Source organism: Leiobunum rupestre, chromosome 8 (assembly GCF_980474605.1).
Source record: "Leiobunum rupestre chromosome 8, qqLeiRupe1.1.hap1, whole genome shotgun sequence".
In the NCBI taxonomy this organism is placed as follows: Eukaryota; Metazoa; Arthropoda; class Arachnida; order Opiliones; family Sclerosomatidae; genus Leiobunum; species Leiobunum rupestre.
The window spans coordinates 46806545-46819618 of record NC_143391.1 but is presented as its reverse complement, the minus strand read 5'-3'; the positions used below and the strand labels follow the sequence as shown (position 1 = coordinate 46819618).

At 35.6% G+C, this 13074-nt stretch overlaps 1 protein-coding gene and 4 non-coding genes across 5 annotated transcripts in view; 3 read left to right on the top strand and 2 right to left on the bottom strand.

Annotated features, from left to right (window-relative positions):
• Positions 1–13074, top strand: part of LOC149933526 (nose resistant to fluoxetine protein 6-like) — a 144877-nt gene that overhangs the window by 67280 nt on the left and 64523 nt on the right. The gene's annotated exons all lie outside the window — the stretch shown is intronic.
• On the bottom strand, positions 1914–1986 carry TRNAT-GGU (transfer RNA threonine (anticodon GGU)). The gene has a single exon. It is a non-coding gene; the product is annotated as a tRNA-Thr (tRNA).
• TRNAT-GGU (transfer RNA threonine (anticodon GGU)) lies at positions 2253–2325 on the bottom strand. Its single transcript has one exon. It is a non-coding gene; the product is annotated as a tRNA-Thr (tRNA).
• On the top strand, positions 2389–2461 carry TRNAT-GGU (transfer RNA threonine (anticodon GGU)). Its single transcript has one exon. It is a non-coding gene; the product is annotated as a tRNA-Thr (tRNA).
• Positions 2728–2800, top strand: TRNAT-GGU (transfer RNA threonine (anticodon GGU)). The gene has a single exon. It is a non-coding gene; the product is annotated as a tRNA-Thr (tRNA).

Genomic DNA, 13074 nt, shown 5'->3' with positions numbered 1-13074 from the left:
GTTATGCTTACTCTAAAATAACGATATGGTGGACGTTTGCCAAGTAAAACAAAACATTTAATAAAAGTAATATGAGTTTTATTCACTTTAAGCACTTAAACAAAGTTACATAGAATGTTATGGTGAACCAATATAAAATAAAAGAAATTAGCACAAGGTTGCCAGGTGATCGGCAAGCGAAGCACCCGGGGGGAACGTGTTAAGAACTGATGCTGCGTTCCCTCTTTGAACCGCAATAGAAATTCTTTGCGTGAGAAATTTCACCGATCGCGGCTCGCCGGTAACCTCACGAATTCGACGCCCGATGGCGTGTATCAACGCCAAACCGTCCCGACCGAAGGAGCCGAGGGTTTCGATGGCGACGGCCTTAAACATGTATCGACTCTCGAGGCCCTCGTATTTGACTTTCTTCTTTTGTTCAGCCTGGGTAGCCGCCCAGAGAGGGGCTGAGGAAGAAGAGGCCAAACACGAGGACGCTGGAGGGTCGGTACGGGTGAAGTCCCAGACGAGGGATTTCCCGCCCAACCAAGGGACCAGGCTTAATCCGTCTGGGCGTTTTCCGTCATCACGCGAAAAACCCGGCGGCCAAGTATAATAAACGATACAAAATATAAAACATAAATGGAAGATAAAATGTTTGACGATATGGTCCCGACGCGGTGGATGCTGCCGGCTCCTCGGAGGAAGAAAGTTTCAAAATACATTTGGAATTATTTGCCTTATATCGTTTTTTAGTTAACACCCTGTATATATATATATACATATATATAAATGTGTATATATATATATATGTATATACATATATATATAAAGGTGTATATATATATTATAACGTCCCCCAAAGGAACACATCACATCTATCCAGATCCGCAAACGGTGAGAGGATTGTGCGACACTCCTCTCTACGAGGTCCGCGCTCTGGATAGAAATAGAAGAGCTGCGGCCGAGAGAAGAGAGACGAAAACCAGTCTCAGACGTAGACGCGTCGCTCACGGAGCCGCCCTACGTCAAAGTCCAGAACCTGCCGACCGCCGACCAAGCAGTCCTGCCGACCGCCGACCAAGCAGCCGAGAAGCCGCCGCCAAGGTAGCCGTTACTTGAACCGCCGTAGAGTCGCGCCTAACTATTCCCATGTACATATTGAATTTTAAATAAATAACTTGTAAACTAAATCCGACGTCACAATATGTATGAAGGGCTAATAACTCGAAAAGTACTCATGCTTGATTTTAATATTTTGATAGATATTCTCATCTGATAGGGGGTCTTTAGAATTTATAAAGACACAACTATAATTTTTGAAAAACGCGACGGCAAAGTAATTATAATGGAAAACCGTCGAAAGTGCTTCGCGATGAACTGTATTTGGAACAGATATTCACCAATAAACATTTAATTAATAATCCTTTGTTTTATATTCAATCATAGGGTGGTCCTTATTTTATTTGTTTCTTAAATATTGAAGTAGTATCCTCTAAATTTGTTTTAATGTATATAAATAAACTTCTTGAGAAATTGGGGTTAAATTAATCAAAATTTAGAGGTAGCTCAACGAGCTTGAAAATTCCCTATATTTTAGCAATAGAAGAAATAATGATTTTTCAATCTTATAAATATTTTGCGAGAAAGTGAGGGGTTTTGGCTACTTTATCTAAAACTGATATATTCCAAGTAATTTAATATATCACTAATTTCAAACAGGTTTTTTACGTATGATAATGGGTCCAATAGACTGGCTTTAAATATGTAGTGATATAGAAGAAAGATGCATAAGGCAGATTGAAACTAGATAATTTAGTTGAGAATTTATTATTTATAATTACGCAGGAATTAATATATATAGAAGTTTCATTTCAAATCAAGGAATACCTCTGCGTATTGTTCCATACCAGAGTGACTGAGAAAAATCATTTCACCTCGGGCAGGAATCGAACCTACGACCTTTGGGTTACCGTCCCAACGCCACTACCATTGGACTACCGAGGCCACGAATAATCAGGCCTCGGACATCCAATTTAAGAATGACTCGATCTGGTTCACATTATTGACGGGATACATTTAACCCGTTGTTGACGATGCCGTAGCATTTTACGTCAACTAATTTATAACAGGACCTTGATAGCCTGTAGTCATAACATTGAGAATTTATTATTTATAATTACGCAGGAATTAATATATATAGAAGTTTCATTTCAAATCAAGGAATACCTCTGCGTATTGTTCCATACCAGAGTGACTGAGAAAAATCATTTCACCTCGGGCAGGAATCGAACCTACGACCTTTGGGTTACCGTCCCAACGCCACTACCATTGGACTACCGAGGCCACGAATAATCAGGCCAGATCGAGTCATTCTTAAATTGGATGTCCGAGGCCTGATTATTCGTGGCCTCGGTAGTCCAATGGTAGTGGCGTTGGGACGGTAACCCAAAGGTCGTAGGTTCGATTCCTGCCCGAGGTGAAATGATTTTTCTCAGTCACTCTGGTATGGAACAATACGCAGAGGTATTCCTTGATTTGAAATGAAACTTCTATATATATTAATTCCTGCGTAATTATAAATAATAAATTCTCAATGTTATGACTACAGGCTATCAAGGTCCTGTTATAAATTAGTTGACGTAAAATGCTACGGCACCGTCAACAACGGGTTAAATGTATCCCGTCAATAATGTGAACCAGATCGAGTCATTCTTAAATTGGATGTCCGAGGCCTGATTATTCGTGGCCTCGGTAGTCCAATGGTAGTGGCGTTGGGACGGTAACCCAAAGGTCGTAGGTTCGATTCCTGCCCGAGGTGAAATGATTTTTCTCAGTCACTCTGGTATGGAACAATACGCAGAGGTATTCCTTGATTTGAAATGAAACTTCTATAGATAATTTAGTGATTTATTAAACTTCAATGTTTAAGAAAAAATTAAAATAAGGACCACCAATCCTAACTATAAGTATTAAGAAATGTTTTGTCTTAAAAAGTGCTTCACTATATAATCTTTACAGAAATATTAATAACCTTGGACCAATATTAATTTATATCATTTTATAGAACCAATAAATTCTGAAAGATTTAGAAAATCCAAACATTGTTTAAAATAAACAAACTTGTGTTATTGTTAAAGTTGTTGTAATAACTAAATATGATTTCACGAGGAATGACTCTAAAATGTAATAATCACATTTCGTCGCCGTTAAAACAAAACCACGTAACTTGAGATACGTGGTTCTGTCAAAATTGGCATATTTAGATTCTACACCCCAATTTACGTTTATAACATTAAAAACATTAATAAGTTGCAATTGGATTTATTTTTTTAAATAGATAAAACATTTAAACGTTTTATTATTATTATTATTTCACGCAAAAGCACGTATCTCGCTTATTTTCAGCTCCTATCTCACTTCATGACGCAAAATCACGTATCTCTATAAATTCCCCTTTAGCAAAATATTTTAAAATTAAAATCCTCATAAAGAGTCAATATTGAAACGAAATTATTTAACTATAAAATTAACTCACCTTTAAAAACCTAACACGCGATTTCACAAGTCCCTGCAAAATTAAAAAATCCATTTTTCTAAAAGATACGTGGTTTTGTTTTAACGGCGGCGATTTGTTCCAACATGGCCTAAAATATCAAATTGATGAACTGCTACTTCTATAATGACAATTAATTATAATCTTCATAAAATAACACAAAAAATATTACATCTTTCAAAGCTGTGAACATGAATTTTATATTTTTAAATTTAAAGACCTTATGATGTAAGGTTATATAAAAAATGGTCTTTAAACTTTGGCCATTTATCTAATTGCGCTTTTTTGACATTGAAATATTTTACCTGTGACACCATTATTAATATGTCAAATCTGCCATGCTAAAATTTAAAGCCTTAATAATTTAACGCTATAAAGTGTAAGGCAAATCCCACTCTCGTAATAAATAAATAAAACTTCTAGTTATAATTATAATAATTATAATAAACAATAGCCATCAATCAAGACGACGGTCTATTGAACCGTATAAGAGTGAAATGTGAATACTCAATAACGGACCTTAAAAATAATACATTATTAATCACATAATACCAAGTTGAACAGGATCGACAACACGCTAACTTCACAGTATTACCATAGGATTGATAGGCTCCATTTTCATCACTAAAACCGACTAGAAGTCAATTACGTATCCCTTAATAGTACCGCCAAAGGCTAGAATGCGCTTTGTTTTTCATATAGGCCTACTCTTCTCCCGGGTAACCGCTATACTCATTCTTTCCTCGTTCTGTTTGAAATCTTTTACGAATTGTAGCATGTAATGCTTTAAATAACGCTAATGGTGACCCGAGCCCTAATTTCCCAAGGGTGGTTTTTTTAGTTCACTGATGATTATTACGTAAACTTAGCGTTTCCGATTTTAGGGGGTGTACAGTTTGAATATTAAATTTGGAGCTTCCCTTAAACGTAATAAAAAATAATTAAAATAACTAATAGCGTAATTTACCACCCTAGGCCCAAGTCATCTAGCGACTTTTATTGCCTTAATTCAGGTGGCTAGGTTAAATTGCGTACGAGGGTGGTGACAATCCCTTCATGTCACGCGAACCGACAGCTCCCTATATTTACTATTATCGTGAACCCCTACCAGTTTTATGGAAATAGGAAACCGAAGTTGTCGGGTAAAACCTGTTTAACCCGTGGAAAGATAACTTGCAAACTCAACGCAGAAGGAGTTGTTCCGAGTTTACACTCAGTGCCACAAGCTGAGATCGAACTCGGTTCCTCTTGCTACCAGGCGAAAGTATACTAACCACTCCGCCACCCCACATACTAGAGACGAGTCGGGTACCTGATTTAGTCGGCCCGACCCGAACCCGTTTCGAGCCCGGCCCAAAAAAAAATGTTTTTTGAGGGCCTGTCTTTTTTTCGTTAAAAGAAATTGGGACCGGTCGGGTCCTGCTCATTTTAAATCGGGTAGAGCAGGAAGTTTCGGCCCGACCCGACTCTACCCGGTAAAAGTTTTCGTTTAGAAAACCGTGTAGAGGTAAAATTTTCTATTTTGAGTAATTGATTATCAAGAACGTCTGATTCGTCGGACATCGTAACTCGGGGATTGCTTATTTTAGTTTTACTTCCGATATTCGACTGTTTCCATCCAACCGCCGGGATTTTCGCCAACTATCGGCCCGAAAATTCCCCTATTAAAATAAACAATTTGTTGTATTTCACCATTTTTCCAAAAAAATCTAAACGTGCAAGTAAATTTAAAATTGAAGATAATTATTTTTTTAACAAAAATTTACTTTAGTTACATTTTTGGACATTTTTGTATACCTTGAAAATGGTAATTAGTTCTCCATTTTCCATTCTATCCGTAATGGTTTGAGAAACAGCTTACTTCCAATTAATGGGCCCAAATGCCCAAAATTGCCTCAGCTTTGGCGAGCGCATGATATCACTTATGGATTGCGGTATCATTTTCATTTCCATCCTTAACGGTGCAACGGACAACAAATGGGCACCTGTCCTCAAAAATTATAACCAACAGGAACTTTCTTACTTTGAAGAATTGAATTCAAAGCGGGGGTACATTAGTTTTCCCTTTAAATCGAATATAGAATGGTTCACTTAAACAAGTTCATACAGATTTCCAAGCTTTAAGAAATACCTTCCCATAACGTTTTCGCCTTCTAGCCTTTCTAACGTTGTCACGGACAGTTAAGTATACACAATCCCCGCCGCTAAGGATATCGAGACCACTCATGAACCACCCCTATTTGGGCACCACGTAGTGGCCAATAGTTGCACCCGTAGAGCCCAAATTGATACAGCGACAGTGGCGACTAGCTGCTTAAGTGCCGTGGAATTAATGGTAGAAATTTCAGTTGAAGATTCCTAGGTAGGAGATAAAAAAGTTGATTTCAATAGCGCTGAATTATTCATATTGAATTGGTACTAATTCAAACATCACAACAATGCGTACGCCGACTGTCCCTCGAATTGACTTAAGCCCTTCTTAAAAATTCCGAATGGGCTACTGATGGAATATTATTTTCTGTTGATTGACCTTATAGATATATCTGTGGGAAAATTTTGTAGAATTTACCGATGGCATCGGCATTGGCAACATGGCAAGCATTTAATGGTTCTATTATTTCAGTCGGATCGGGCCGGGTTGATTCGGGTCGGGTAAAATTTATTTTGTTTTTTTTTCGGGTCGGGTCGGGTCGGATTAAGCCAAATTAATTTATTCCTTTTCGGGCCGGGCCTAAAAATAGTCAGCCCGAATCGTCTCTACCACCTTTACACTTTCAAATTACACTGAAAATATTTTATTACATAAATTGATATTTTTCCAAATACTATATTATTTCTGAAATCGACAGGGTTTGTTGCTCGATAGTGGCGGATTTCAACCAAACTTTTTTTGTGGGTTTATATAGCACTCGTATGGAAATGTATGATGTTTGATTCAGAAAAAGGGTCAACTGGAAATTCATTAAATATTTTAGCTAAAAGCCTACTTATAGAGAGAAAATATACGTTAAAATAAAATTGATGGTATCTCGATTATTAAGGTCAAAATAATTTTTTTAAATTTTAAGGTTTATTCATTTTCACACAAAATATTGCTAATAAATTAAACACAAGGTAGGACTTATCATTTATTTACACAAAAAGGCTGTGCTCCAAAATTGATGAAATTTTACGATAATCTTCGCGCCCGAGCTGTTGTCACGCGCTACATGTATATTTTATTAGATAAGCCTAATATTACGATTTATGGAAATATGCGTACGGTTTCTTCATGTCGCACTGCAATTAATTATCTATTTAAAAAATGTTCTTCCACAACTTCGAAAGATTCACTACTTCAGTGATGGATGCGCTGCGCAATATAAAAACTACAAGAACTTCCTAAACCTCTGCTACCACGAAGAGGATTTCCACATCAAAGCTGAATGGAACTTTTTCGCCACCAGTCATGGTAAAAGCGCTTGTGACGTTGTAGGAGGAACTCTGAAACGACTGGCTGCTCGTGCAAGTTTACAAAAAGCTGTCACCGAACAGATCCTAATAAAAATATAACGGGAATGACATTATTTTTCGTTTCAAAAGCTGACATCGATTTACATGCAGAAAAAATTAAAACCCGAATGGAGAAGGCTAAAACTGTTCAAGGAACACGTCGCCATCACTCTTTCATTCCAATTAGTAAAACAGAACAAAAAATATCACGTCTCTCTGGCGATGAATTCCGTGTTATAGTTCAGGTTTCCGATGAAATCTTCGAATCAGATGTACGACCAGACTTCCTCCCTGGGCAGTATGTCGCGACTACTTTAGACGATAAGTTATATTTTGGGTTAATTCTGGAAACCAATGAAGAATACGAAGTGTCTCTGGTGCAATTTTTTCACCCCGATGGGTTTCAAAGTTCCTATTTTTGGCCAAATAGAAAAGACGAACACTATATTCCAAAGAGTCAAATTCTGTGCGAGGTTAAACGTCCAACGTGCCCTAGGGGAAGACACTATTATTTTGATGAAGAATGTTCGAAGAAAGTCTTATCGGTTTTCTCAAAAAAAAAACTTTAGTTTTTTACTATCTTAAAAAAATATTTATTGAATGTATTGTTTCACCTTTAATAATTTTTCAGTAATTTTTATTTCACCTCCACAACATTTTTCGGTAAGCAATATACGTGCGCCAAGATGTTTAATATAAAATTTCATCAATTTTGGAGCACACCCTTTTTGTGTAAATAAATGATAAGTCCTACCTTGTGTTTAATTTATTAGCAATATTTTGTGTGAAAATGAATAAACCTTAAAATTAAAAAAAAAATATTTTGACCTTAATAATCGAGATACCATCAATTTTATTTTAACGAATATTTTCTCTCTATAAGTAGGCTTTTAGCTAAAATATTTAATGAATTTCCAGTTGACCCTTTTTCTGAATCAAACATCAAGTACTACCCCCCAAATGAGCTCATATTGCAAAAACTATAACATCTATAAAAAAAATTGACCTCAATATCGCCTTTAGATGGTCCTTTTAGCCTGGGATACCAAATTTCGTATTTAAAAAACCAATACCAATTGAGATATTCAATATAATATGAAGACAGTGCGCAAAATCTATTCAAAAAAGTCAAATTTGAAAAGTTCATAAATTTTGAAATTTTTCAATTAGGGCCCGCGTGCTTCATACATTTCCATACGAGTGCTATATAAACCCACAAAAAAAGTGAAGGTTGAAATCCGCCACTATCGAGCAACAAACCCTGTCGATTTCAGAAATAATTACTATATAGTACGATAGTTGTAGTTATTTAGTACTATTTATTTATGTAGAGAAGGAACAGTAACAAAAACGGACACAATTCAGTTAAAGCTCTCCATCGACATGGATATAAATGTCTTTATTGTTTGGACAAATGAAGAAAATTCTTTATTGTATTGTTGGATAGATTAGGGTTTGATACGCTGCCGCAGGACCAGCGGCTATCGAAGCCTAACCTAGCCCGCACGTACCTTAAACTTTTGGATAACATATACTTCGGTTGCAATGTATTGTCCCAACCATATCGAAGTTTATTCGTGTGATTTATTTTATCTCCATTTCGGTGTAGAGCAATCTTGGAGAATAGAACTTATAATAGATAAGTTCTATTCTCCAAGGAGCAATACTAATGTGGCACCATTAAAACTAAGCCTCATTTAAAATGTCTTCGAAATTGAGGTAAAGCAGGATACGTGTCGAGACAAAATGAACTTTAAACGAAACTAAACGATATCTTTTAAACGTCCAACTAACAAACTTCAACTTAAAATTAAAATTAACTTTTTAAATGATACCCTACTTGGGAGATTAATATAAATTAAATTAATTAACTATACGGTATATTGCAATTATAGTGACCACCAGATCAGAAATGCAATATATATTTTTTAAATATAGAGTACGAGCGATTGACGCGCAGCGCCTCTACGGGCGAGCTCGCGAGTAACTTGTTTAAAAATAAACTACAATTGCCATTGACACTAATGTAAATGTAGCGATGATTTAAAGTAAATTAACAAATCGTTTTTAGAAAAAATATTTGATTAACATTTTTCCGTAATAAATGAATTTAAAAGAAACACAAAAGAAAGCCTTTAAGATATATATCGTTTTATTTTCGAAATAGGCGGGCTCAAAGTTCACGCGTATGCCTAGATATACATTTAGGGAGAGATCGATGATATTTTAAATACTTCTATCTTGTACAACCTAGAGTATTATTTTATAGAAATTATATGAAAATTTAAATTAAATTTCTTACATTAATTGTTATATCGTAGACTTTTTTAGTCACCGACGTCTCTCGTATGCATTGCCCTTGAACTACTGAGCTGTCTTCGTCCAGTGTTTCCCTAACGTTCAATATACGATTGACCTACCAAAAGAGCTTGACCTTTTCTATACGTAGATTCTCTAAAATATTAATAAGTCCATTTATCGCCAAAAATCCTACGTACATGTATTTTGTTATTTGTTTCGTATTACAATTAGCGTTCGCCCTCATTTAAGATAGTAATCGGGTTTTTCCGTTTCAAAATACGCGGTAGATTAAACCGTCTACTTTAACATTGTGAACGAACCAATGGATGAAAAGTTATGACACTAGCTTTTAAATAAACAAGTCATATTTATAATTCACTGATGACAAAATTCGTGAAAAGTATTAATATCGCTTAGAATTACAACCTACATGTACTTTCTAAAATCTCATTTTCCTTTCTAATACGCGCGTTGCCCCAATTGGTGAATTTGAGTAAACTTAATTTTTTCCGAATTTTTGAAAATCTTCACTGGTACCGAGAAAATCATATGCTTTTTTCGTTTTGAGGGGCCAAAAACGTTTTTGGTTGCCATAAAAAAACGGAGGCCCAGCGTAACTTTTCCCTTGGTGAATTTTCATGTTAACATAAGGTCTACATACACCCTAGTTTCATCAAAATCGGTGATTAACTCCTCGGGTACACTCCTCGTTAGGTATGGGCATAAGCCTATCATAAGGTTCCCATAAGCAAATGTCTAAGACGAATTGTTGACGATCAAATACGTATACCCGTTATTAAGAGGTAGGTATTCAAAATCTGCACCTCATAGTGGCTACGTCCTCAACTATAAATTTCTGAAATAAATTTCGCGAAATGCATTATGATTACGCACAAGCCGTGCTCGAACGTTTTAACACACAATCCTAAGGATTTGTGTGTATTAGTCTCACGTACTAATACGTCGCGCATATCTCTTCAACGGTTAGAGGCCTAGGGCTAGAAGAGTCAATGATATCTCGTTCGAATGTACATACATCGCCATTTATAGCCTTTCATAAAGTTTTCAAATCGGTTCCCAAGAAGTTGGGCATTTGCCCAATTTACTATTTTCGGTGGTTTCGCTTTGTGTGGTAGATATTTTATTTAAAATTAAGTCCGATAACTTAAAAAAATTAATGGATAGGTTAGAATTCAGCGGACCTACAACTTCGGTTATATCAGTAAATATTACATTTAAGTATAGTTTTCAGGGTAATTTACGGGAACTCAATTTTCGTGGTTTTATATTTTCGCCTAAAAATCTACATACAGTTCCTTAATTTAAGTCCAATTTTCATGAAAGTTATATTTTTGAGTAGCTGTGGTTTACATATAACCTAGAGTTGCAAATACGTTCTTTAATTTAAATTCTAAGTAAGGTTTTTTGCGCAACGTATACGGACCCCCGCAATTTCCAACATTGTAAATCCGCGTTTCCCTCTAGCGTTTTTCAAGGCCGTTCAGAGTGCGCCGCGCTTTCCACGTATGACCAGAAGTAACAATTAAGTATGACTCTGATCGACCTAGTCTTCGGAGTATGACCAGAAATAATAAGTCTGACACTCAACGTAACAAATAAGTGTGATCAGAAGTAACAAATAAGTATGAAACTGATCGAACTAGTCTTGGTCATATAACCAGAAAAAAATAAGTATGACACTCAACGGCTGACTAGTAGTAACAAATAAGTGTGATATGCAGAAATAAAAATAAGAGTGACACTGATCGAAGGAATCTTCGATGCTTTCAAAGTATGACTAGACGTAACAAATAAGTTTAAATACAATATTGGTTGTGATACCGGCGTTGCAGGTTGCTCAAACAAACTTAACACATTAGAAGGATTGTGTGTATTCCGACCGTCGTACGTCTTGTTAAACATAGAACCACGCGTAAGAAATCTCCGCCGCCAGACCTTAGCACCGTTGCCAAGACTAATTCACAGCTTTATCGCTTTAAAACTTAAAATTAACACTTATCTTTGCAAAATGATTCATCAGAACCTAAAACTGACTATTAGAAATAAGAGTTGTGTTTCTGAAGGTATGGGCTAAGTTGAGTATCCACTTCATTTATCAATAAATAGGACGAAAGTTATTAAACTAAAATGAAAAAAGAAAAAAGGACTGCATCGGCGTTTGACAAAACTGCTTGAAACCAAGTAGCTTCTTCTCTTCCGTATCTGGCCAATCATGTTTTTATTTTTAATTTTTCAGTCCTTTTTCTAGTGCTTGCGCGGGAAACAATTATGGTAAAAAGTTGGAAATATGGTAAAAAGCGAATTGTAGTCGAGGAGCAGGGTGTCTTAATAATAATGATAATACGATTAAAAATTTAATCACAATTTAATCATTTCAATCGGGATGTAGTCATTTCAATCACGATTTAATAATTTCAACCAGGATTTAATCATTTCAATCAAGATTTAATAATTTAAATCATGATTTAATCATTTCAATCAAGATTTAATCATTTCAATCAAGATTTAATAATTTAAATCACGATTTAATCATTTCAATAACGATTTAATCATTTCAATCAAGATTTAATCATTTCAATCACGATTTAATCATTTCAATCACGATTTAATCATTTCAATCAATATTTAATCATTTCAATAACGAATTAATCATTTCATTCACGATTTAATGCATTTAATCCTGATTTACTCTTTGGAGGGTGTTCTAATAATCATGATAGTGAATTAGTGATCTGCCCCTCGATTGTTGTGGGGGCAATAATGGCTAATAAAGGAATAATGTAGGTAGATGACAATTTTTCAACTACTTTCTTCAATTAGCAAGAATAGACCAAAAATAATCAGGTCTTTAATCTGGATCAGAGTATATTTGAATTGTTTCAGAATACGAATAGTTGTCCCCTATTTGCCACATCAGCCATTAAACAAATTACAGACAAAAAATTTCCACAATTTTAATTCTATTTCCAACACTGTGGTTGAGATAAAGATTACCAAACAAATAAAACAAAAACAAAGATAAGGATGCCAACAAAATAAAGAGTAACATCTAAGGATTACCCTCGACGCCAACAAAACAAAGAGTTACATCTAAGGATTACCCTCGACGCCAATAAAACAAAGAGTTACATCTAAGGATTACCCTCGACGCATTGACCTTACCATAAGAATGTAATAACCATACCATATTCTGTATTGACGCGTCGACCTTATCCATAAGAATATCATAATGAAGAATTTACCCGCAATAAGAGCTTTCACGGGTTTTTCTTAACAGTGAGAAATGGGAAGCCATACCCTCATCCTGGTGAAAGGATTGCAATTGAATAAGATCAATACTTCCTTTCACGTTTTAAAGCGCTTGACCGTGTTTCTCTTGAATCGACCATTTTGTCCATGAACGCTCTTCCGTGGCTATATTCCCGGATAAGCATTCGTTAAAGGATTTTTTCGAATTCAGTGTCATGTTTTTACGTTGAATCCAGTTTGAAGTACGTAACATTTATTTCCCAATTAATTGTACAGCTTGCAATATTAGGTTCAATTCGCGCGGGTAATAGGGGAAAAGTGTAGAAGCCTGGCTTTTCTTCCGGAATCAAGTGGCGGATAGGGTGCTGCTCATATATTCTTTGTTCAGATTTTGAATTCATTTTTTTAAATAAGAAAACGCTCCCACAGTAACGAAGGTAGTCGGCCTGAAAGTTTCGCGAGAATCTCACTTGTCT